Here is a 9,040-nt window from a genome sequence, read left to right as displayed (position 1 = left end):
ATGTGGTTTCAACAGGACGGGGCCACAAGCCACACAGCACACGCTACAATTGATTTGTTGAAGAGTAAGTTCGATGAGCGCATTATTTCCAGAAATGGACCGGTCGAATGGCCGCCGCGCTCGTGTGATTTGACGCCTCTAGACTATTTTCTTTGGGGTTATGTGAAGTCATTGGTCTACAGTAACAAGCCGGCGACGATTTGTGAGCTCAGAGCCAATATTGAACGCGAAATTGCTGGAATTTCGGCCAAATTATGCAAAAGAGTGGTCGAAAATTGGGTTCAACGATTGGACTTCGTAAAACGTGCACGCGGTGGTCATGCAAAAGAAATCGAATTTCATACTTAAATGTATATGTTCAAACTCGATAATAGAAAAAAAATTAGTTAAAAAAGTCAAACCGTTTGTGTTTTATTCAAAAAAAAAGTTTAAGCGCTCTTACTGAAAAACGCTTTATTATATATAAATAAAACTGCAGACATAATTACCTAATAAATAAATACATTTTTACAATTATTTCAACCGCCGTGCGGTACGGTACGCCCTGCAACAACTCAACAGCTCAACATTTGAACCGATTTTGACTATATTTTTTTTTAACTTTTTTTTTTGTTTTTTTATTTTTATTCATAATTTGTTTACAAAAGTACAGATAATTTTTTTGAAGAAAACCCAAATAAATCCAATTTCAAACTTAATAAAAAAATTAGAAATATTCCAGAAATGTCTATATCAATTCCTCCGTCTGTAATTAGAAACTCCAGAAAGATTTTTGGTATGCAGTTTTATGGCTTATTAAATTTTAGTACCATAAGGTGCGGTGTCAAACCTGCGGAAATGTTAGGTAGTGCTAGCTGATCTGTAAAAAGATCTCACAGAGTTCCACCCAGTTCTATGTATTTGGGGTCGAAGACATTATTTTATGTAATTCTCAATGCACCACTCCAACATAAATATCTACGTTGACAGTCAAGCGGCAATGAAGGCAATAAACTCATATGAAATTCCATCTAAAAACGTTCTAAAGACCAGGGAAGCCATAGAGATACTAGCTGCAGACAGACGGTTACACATCCATTAGGTACCCGGACATAAGGGCATTGCAGGACACGAAGTTGTAGATGAGATTGCCAAAAACGTTGTTTACATACAATTCGAACAAGAAAACGACATACTGAGACCTTTAAATGCGGTATACAATGACACTGCTGTGGACATGAAAACACGGATAGACAGAAGGTGAAATAATCTAGCCACTTGTGAAACCGTAAAAATAATGTGTACACAGAATGCAGACAAATACGCCAGGTTCGTACTAGCCCTGTCTAGAAAGGACCGCAGAACTATGACAGTTATACTGACAGGCCACAATTTGTTAGCGGCACGCGCGTACCAGATGGGAATTGCAAACAACGATAGCTGTAGATTTTGCAATGAACTCGACGAGTGACTCTAGAACATCTTCTATGCTCTTGCCCTGCATTAGCTAGAACTCGAATGAAAAGTTTAGGAGCACTACAGTATGAGAGGTTAGAATGTCTCTCGGGGTTAGAGCTTCAGAGCTTACTTAGATTTGCAAAAGACGCAGATAGCCGTTTGGCTATCAATGAAAATGTTTGTTCGAGTACTGAGGAGGGCTTAATTCCAGAGCCAATTTAACTCGATTTGTTGCGACATACATACATTTCAGCTTAAAATATACTACACTAATTAGGGATCAAATTACGGGCTGAAAAATATCCTTGTTTTTTTTTAATTTGTTTCCTTGATGAAGTTGCGCATTTTCTCCATGTAACGATTGCGCAAATTTTTTAATTACGGGCTTGAATTCGTTGAGAGGCTGTACCGGTGTGAAAGGTGTTTGAATTGTTGGAAATTTATTTTCTATGGATCAATTATTGTGAACAGTCTTGAAAAAAGTGATAAGTGGTGGTTTTTTTTATTATGAAGTGCTGCAACTGGGCTTAAGTCCACTGCTACCTGACTATTGTAGCGTCTTTGAAGCTGAGTTAATAAGCATCAGGAGTTTTTGAGCTTGAGAGCTTAAAATGGCTATACAAACCAAATAAATTGTTGGAATGATTTTTTTTTTATTATAATCTGGTAGGTAATTTCATAGCCGCGGCCACCAGTTACATGACCTATTCCATCAGTCCAATATTTGATTACTTTCTCCAATAGATCTGAATAACTAATCGAAATGAGCCCAATCAGCAAAATGCGACGCAAACGATGGACATTTGGCCCAAATTCTAGGCACGTAAGCCAAAATCCTTACGTAAAATGTTCCACGTAGTTGAAAGACAAAGGTCCACAAGTTGAGAACAACGACGACTCGACATTTCGACGTCTTCTTCAACGCTTCTCTCTATGAACTTCGCAAACATATTTTTTTCTAAGCAAATTTCTGCAATTTGGAAGCGTTGTTCTAGTGTTAAACGATTCATAGCGACTTGCCAAGCCTTACTGAATCCAGTTTAGCAACACAGTTTGCCCAGTCTCAGCTGTCAAGCAACATTTGTCGAGTTGGAGTGAAGTATTCGAGTGGAAGTTTTTCAAATGTCATTATGTCTTTGTCGTTTGTGTTTTTGTAATTCTTGTTGCTAAGAATTTCTTTAATTTGTGTTTTAGATGAGTTGATTTGTTTATAACAGTTGTTGGCTGAATTCCAGTCCTCCTACTTAAAGTTGACTGCCTTTCTAATGTGTTTTCCAACATCAGTTCATTAGTTTTGAATTTAGATTTTCATATTATTGTAAGTGTATTTCAATCTAAGCTCAATATTCACATCCATTTTATTAGACAAGTAAAAATCAAGGCAACACGTTTCAAGTTAGTTTGGAGATTTCTGTCGTCTTCTTCAGCCAGCTCTGATTTTTTGCGTTTAAAACTAATGCGGGTGATAGTGTATATTTTTATGGGAGCTGTTTTGGCTACCTACGATCTGCTCGTGGAAAGACAAGTTTTAAGTCACCTCAGCTGGCGCTATGCCAGCAACAGCAGATGTGGTTCAAGTTTGATCGAGTCAGGCAGCTAAGCGGCGGAATGTTTGCCTAGTTGGCGCGACACGATTAGGAAATCGATGTTGACATTTACGCTGCGCCAACACCATTGAGCGATTATTGGTCGAAAAAATCATCACAATTAAACCACACTCTTGCGGAATATGGCGCTCCATTTCTTGTCTGTTTCCCTATTGCAGCTGTTCGGTTTACAAGTATCAAATATGGTTGTTAAATGTGTTAAATTCACGTCCAACGTCGAAAAAAGTCTGGCCAGACGTGGGTGCCCAACGGAGAGTTTATATTGTCTTTAAGAGTCTATACTAAAATTTAATGGCGAAATTAATTTATGTGAAAAATTTCATCCCAAAATTTCCTTCACGTGTTGAGTCTTTTTAGCCCTACAGGGTGAACGATATGAAGTGTTACCTATTCAAAACACCATAACTTTTTTGTGTGAAACTAGTTTTTATTGATTTCAAAGACAAAATTGTTCAAAAATGATTAAAATTTTAACATATATTCACTTTAGCTCTATATGACCACCTTTTGCCTTCAAACGGTAAAAAAATTAGTTGCATGCTGCGCGACTGTGATCTTGAGGTATTTTGGCCCATTCACATATAATCGCTTTTTTCAGCGCATTCATACTGGCATATTTTTTAGTCCTCACCTTGCTCTCCAAAATGGACCAGATGGAATAGTCCATCGGACTTGCGTCTGCCGAATTCAAAAGCCATTGTGTGAACGAAATGAAGTGTGGAACATTATTTTTTAACCATTCTTGTTTCACACGAGCTTTATGAGACGGTGCTGTTGGAACGTCCATGGTCTACGACCGAAATTGTTTGCGTGTCTACGGCTCTAAAGCAGCTTCTAAAACATTTTCCCGATAATAAGTCGCATTCACTTTGACACCAGGCTCGACAAAAACGATTGGAGAGCGTCCATCAGCGGCCACTGCGGCCCAAACCATTACATGCGCGTTCGGTGAAGTAAACACGATCGTTTTTAGTGTTTATGAACTGCTCAATTGGGAAATTTTTTTCATCAGAAAACACAATGTTAGGAAATTCGCCACGTTCGTGCAAGCGGAACAACTCCTTTGCCTTTTCGCACCGAACTTATTTTGCTGGGGTGAAAGATCGTGTGCTTTTTGGAACTTGCCCTTGAGCTTATTTTTCAGCATCCGTCGAATGCTGTCTTGCGATATTTTTGGCAATTTTTCTTCCACTTCGACGTGAATTTCGTTCAAGTCGAGCCTTCGCTTTCCGAATCATTTCTGGCGTGGTTGCGGTTTTTTTTTTTGGTTCACCTCCATAGCGTTTTGCAATGCTACCAGTATCATTGTAACGTTTTATAGTGCGATACAGAAACATTTTACTCACTTTGAGGTGACTGAGCTCACGAACAATGGCTGGTTGTGATTTTCCAGCTAAATATAACGCAATCACACTATTACGTTTAAATTCCATCACCGAAAAAAAAATTCTACAAAACTGAGACGCAAATGCTTTTGTTGGCTTATAAACAATATATTGAACTGTCATTAGAACAATTTTGACGTTGATGTCATGAGCTATTTTACAGATACAAGCGGTGTGAAATTGGTAACACTTCATATCGTTCGCCCGTAATTTTGAGAAGTCTGAAAAATATTAAGTTTGTAAGGCCGACAGAGACTTGAAATATTCAGTCTTGTCAAACGAAAGCAGAGCGCGGTAACGGATAAAAGTGCGCTACTAATTTGCTCGTAAATGCCAGACCGCATTCTTGTCTTTTTTTTGCTGCTGCACAGTGTTATTATTGCTTTACGTATTACATAAATTATAAAATTTAAACAATCATAACAATACGAAAATTCATTAAGCCCAGTAACATTTAGTATGGTCATAATTTCAGCTTGTATGCATTTTTTATTAATACAATAAAATAAAGCAGTTATAAAAATTAAGCAGAAAAAAAAACCCACATACCTCTTGGGAATTTGTAATACATTTCAACTTTTAGTTACGAAAGCTTCGATTACACGCACACATATGTACATACACATACGTGAAATTAAAGTATTTCGGAAAAAAATGCAATTAAAAACTGTCCGTCGGCGACTAATTTGATTTCGATTCCCTCACGGCACTTTTTCTGGATAAGCGGAAAATTTTAAAGGTATGTAGCGCATTTTAGCCAAGAGCTTCGCTGTTGGCTATGCAACGCCTGCATGCTGGCAAGGCAGAAAGCCACTAAGGCTGCACGGCGCAGGCGCACATTTCCAAATTTGAAATACAACAACTAACCAATCCCAGTTTCGTCGACATAATGGGTGGCTTGGTTGCCGTTAGTAGGAAGCAAATATTTTGTTGCTTGCTGCTGGTCGCTGGCCGCGTTACCAATGTCCACGCTTACTTTAACTGACCGCCAGTTATTATGGCATCTCATTTTCATTACAATTTTCAAGTTTTTTCAGTTTGATTTTAATTTTTAACAACCGCTAAACGAGCCACTATCCCAAGGCGAAGAGAGCGAAACGAATACGAAAATGATTAACCTTTATGTGAGTCAATGCGAGCAAAATGCCTGGCTAAATGTTTACGACTTTCTTTAGTGTCACTTGTTTTAACGCCACCAAACATGCGGCGACAAGTAGTTTAGTTGACTGGTCAGTGCAGCAAAAATTCGCCATGCATTGCAGGAAGCAAACTCAGTGTTGTTGACATGTTTTTGTTGCATTTGGCGTGGCGCTAATTTTGTTACAGTTTTCCTGCTTTCTGCGCGGCAACTAATTTTTAGTTGTTTTAGTTTTTCTTTTGTATTGGCATTTTGCACGGCTATCAGCTCAATTGGCTAATCGGCTTAAAATTTGCTGCCGACTGAATGTGAGTTTGCTGCTGTGTTGCGCCTGCTGAAGAGCGCCTCACTAACGCCTCTGCGGCCTTAAGCTGCCGCGCTGCCTGTGATTAATTGGTCAACGATCTGTTGTTGTCATTGCTTTTCGTTATTTTGCTTTTGTTTTGCTTGCCATTGGCTTTTGTTTCCAAACATTTCGCTACTTGATTTGTTTCTCTTTTCCATATTTAGTAAAAGTTGCTTTCTAAAAAAGCACAACATTTCTTTTTACATGATTTTTTTTTTTCAATTGTACACTCACTCTTCCGCGTCTTTTTGTGTGGAAATAAGAAATTTTAATTTTCATAGTTGCAATTTCTGTTTAAGTTCGACATTTGTCACTTGATAATTTAGTCGACAGGTCAATGTAACCCCAAGTTGGAAATGTAATCTCATTACATGAGTAAGTCTGTTTATTGAAGAAGGTATTTAAAACTATGAAGAGTTTAACGGTTTTCACCTTTTTCCATTTTTTCATTTTGTAATTACATCTAAGCCCTTTAATTTTTAATGGGCAATCGGCAGGCAAGATTATGCAAGGCGCCTGTTTTGTTGATAATTTGTTTGCTTTCTCGTCACTGGCAAAGCGTTGCCAATTAATGATGACTAATTTTTGTTAATTTTTGTTAGGTGTTGGTTTTTTTCACTAATTTTCGGTTTATTGCTCTAAGGCGGTGTCCACCAGCATTTTTTGTTTTTTTTTTTTTTTTTTTGCTTGCATGATTTATTTAATGCTGCCGAGGTTTCTTTCGGTGTGCGTTGCGGTCATACTTTTTACGACCATTGAAAAATGTAGCCTTTCGCTATGTATTTCGTTTTGACCTTTGTCGGGTACGCGCTGTGTTTTTTTATTTTAGCGGCCTTGAAATTACTATGTTTACCATGCGAAACTTTCACTAGCCAGCTATGTAAATACTTTGGTGAAATATAGGCTGTAATTCGCAATATATCTTTCCTGGTCAAAAAAGCAACCGAAAACAAGTAAAACTACATAATTTCCTAATGAAATAAAAATACAACATTTTTAAAAAGCCAGATACGGGAATAAAGTTAAAGTCATCAAAAATGTGTTCGACGCACTTTTGTATAGAAAAAAAGAGTACTGCCTGTGACTCTAAAAACAACTTTAACCAAAAATTCCTTTCCTTTAAGGGGTTCATTCAGTTATTCAGCAAAACCAGCTAAGCGCATATCAGCCATGACCAAAAAAGCCTTTTCATGTACAGAAATGTACATCTCGGCACCAAAAGGAATAGAATGCTTTAACTCATGGGTTGAAAAGTGCCCGGCCTAACACATAAATGGCACTAGTTTTATTGCATTCACCTCTCCTTCAGTTAGTACTAACCTTAAAAAGACAGTTGTTAAAATTTCATGATATTCTCTTCATTAATTCGAGAGTTTCGTGCTAAGAGTGTCGCTACTTTTGTCATTTTCAAAGCAATGGATCCAAAAAAGAGTTTCGTGTTTAAATTTTACAGATCGGGAAAAATACCGTTCAAGCAAAGCAATGGTTTGTTAAGTGTTGTGGAGACTCCGCTCTATCAAAAACAATAATAGAACGATGGTTTGCGAACTTCAAACGCGGTCGTAGAGACACAACGCAGTGGACGTCCAAATGAGGCGGTAGCACCAGAAAACATCAAAATAAGCCATCGTTTTGAATGATCGAAAAGTGAAGTTGCGTGAGTTAGCCGACATTGAAAAGATATCAAAAGAACGAGTTGCAAAAGCATTTGACTATGAGAAAACTCTGTGCAATAACAATAATTTTGGTTATTCGAACGGTTAGGCCCTAGAGAGCTCTAAGTAATATAATTTTACCGTATGCAAGTATAATCATCTTCTCAAAACAGGGCGAGTAGCAGTGATAATGGACACGACTCTCCACTTTCTACTTCTCTGTAAAAATGCGACAGAAATTGTTGGGCGGGAACTTTTACTGAACTACAGACTAGCAAGGGGATAGACTTTTTTATCGAGTTTAGTCCCAATTTCCCCTGCTACCTGATAAGTGTAAATTGTGATTCAGTAACGCGAGAGGTTATGAATTAAAGCGCGTTTTCCTTTTTTGCAGTCAGTTTGGTCTGTTTGGCATCTGTGAGAAGTGCAGCTTTACGTCGCTTCCGGCCTCGATTTGATGGTTTGCGCAGTGGAGCTTTAGGAAACAGCCGAATGTCCTCAATTGGAATTAATAGGTCGAGATTCGATCGATCTGGCTCTTGATCGGCATTCGATAAAACAGGCTCTTCATGGGCATTCGATGGACCAATCTCTTGATCTGGTTCGTCCTCGTACGGACGATCAGTTACGAATGCTGGCGTGAAATCATCTTCCGAAAAAATGTCGCGATTAAATGGCCAAATGCCAGTTGATCTGAATTCAGCGATGATATTGATGCTGGAAGCACCTTTCAACAAGGGTTCAGCTACCAGTTCAGCTATTCGGTCGATGGTAATAGGAATGCCGGAATGATTTAACATCCACGCCTTGCAGGAATGGTCAAAATAAGTTTTGAGCGGCCCAAATACTCCCCTATCGAGAGGCTGCAAACGATGGCTGGTGTGCGGAGGTAGAGTTAATACTTCAATATTATTATTCTTACAAAAGTCTAATCCAGCAATTGTCATGTGAGATTCGTGGTTATCCATGATAAGCAAAGTTTTTTCAGTACTGGATCGAATCGCATAATTTTTGAAGTGCTGATCGAACACTAGCGCCATCTCGGACTGAAGCGATTGCGTTTTTCATGTCCTCTACACTTCGTTTCGGCGTTTTTCGCACATAATTACGCACCATTTTGCTGCAAAAACAATTAAAATTTATTTTATTCAATTAAAAGTAGTGACCTATAATGCCCCCCGACGGCTGACCTATAGTGCCCTCAAGCACTTGTTTTATGTTAGTGTCGATATTTTTTTTAAAACCAAAAATATCAAAAAACTGACACATTATTCGTGTTCAGCATTATTTTCTACGTAAAATAAATTTCACCTGACAAATATTTACATACATTAAATGCACTGCACCGTAGAATAAAAAAAATGCTATGTCGGAGAAAAGCTCACAAAAAACTAAACGGCGCCAGAACTAGGATAACTAATCAATGGTGACGGCCGAAATGACAGTCGCGAACGTTGTTCCCCACCACGTAT

The sequence above is a fragment of the Anastrepha obliqua genome, chromosome 2 (genome assembly GCF_027943255.1).
Source record: "Anastrepha obliqua isolate idAnaObli1 chromosome 2, idAnaObli1_1.0, whole genome shotgun sequence".
Classification (NCBI taxonomy): domain Eukaryota; kingdom Metazoa; phylum Arthropoda; class Insecta; order Diptera; family Tephritidae; genus Anastrepha; species Anastrepha obliqua.
This window is presented reverse-complemented; position numbering follows the sequence as displayed.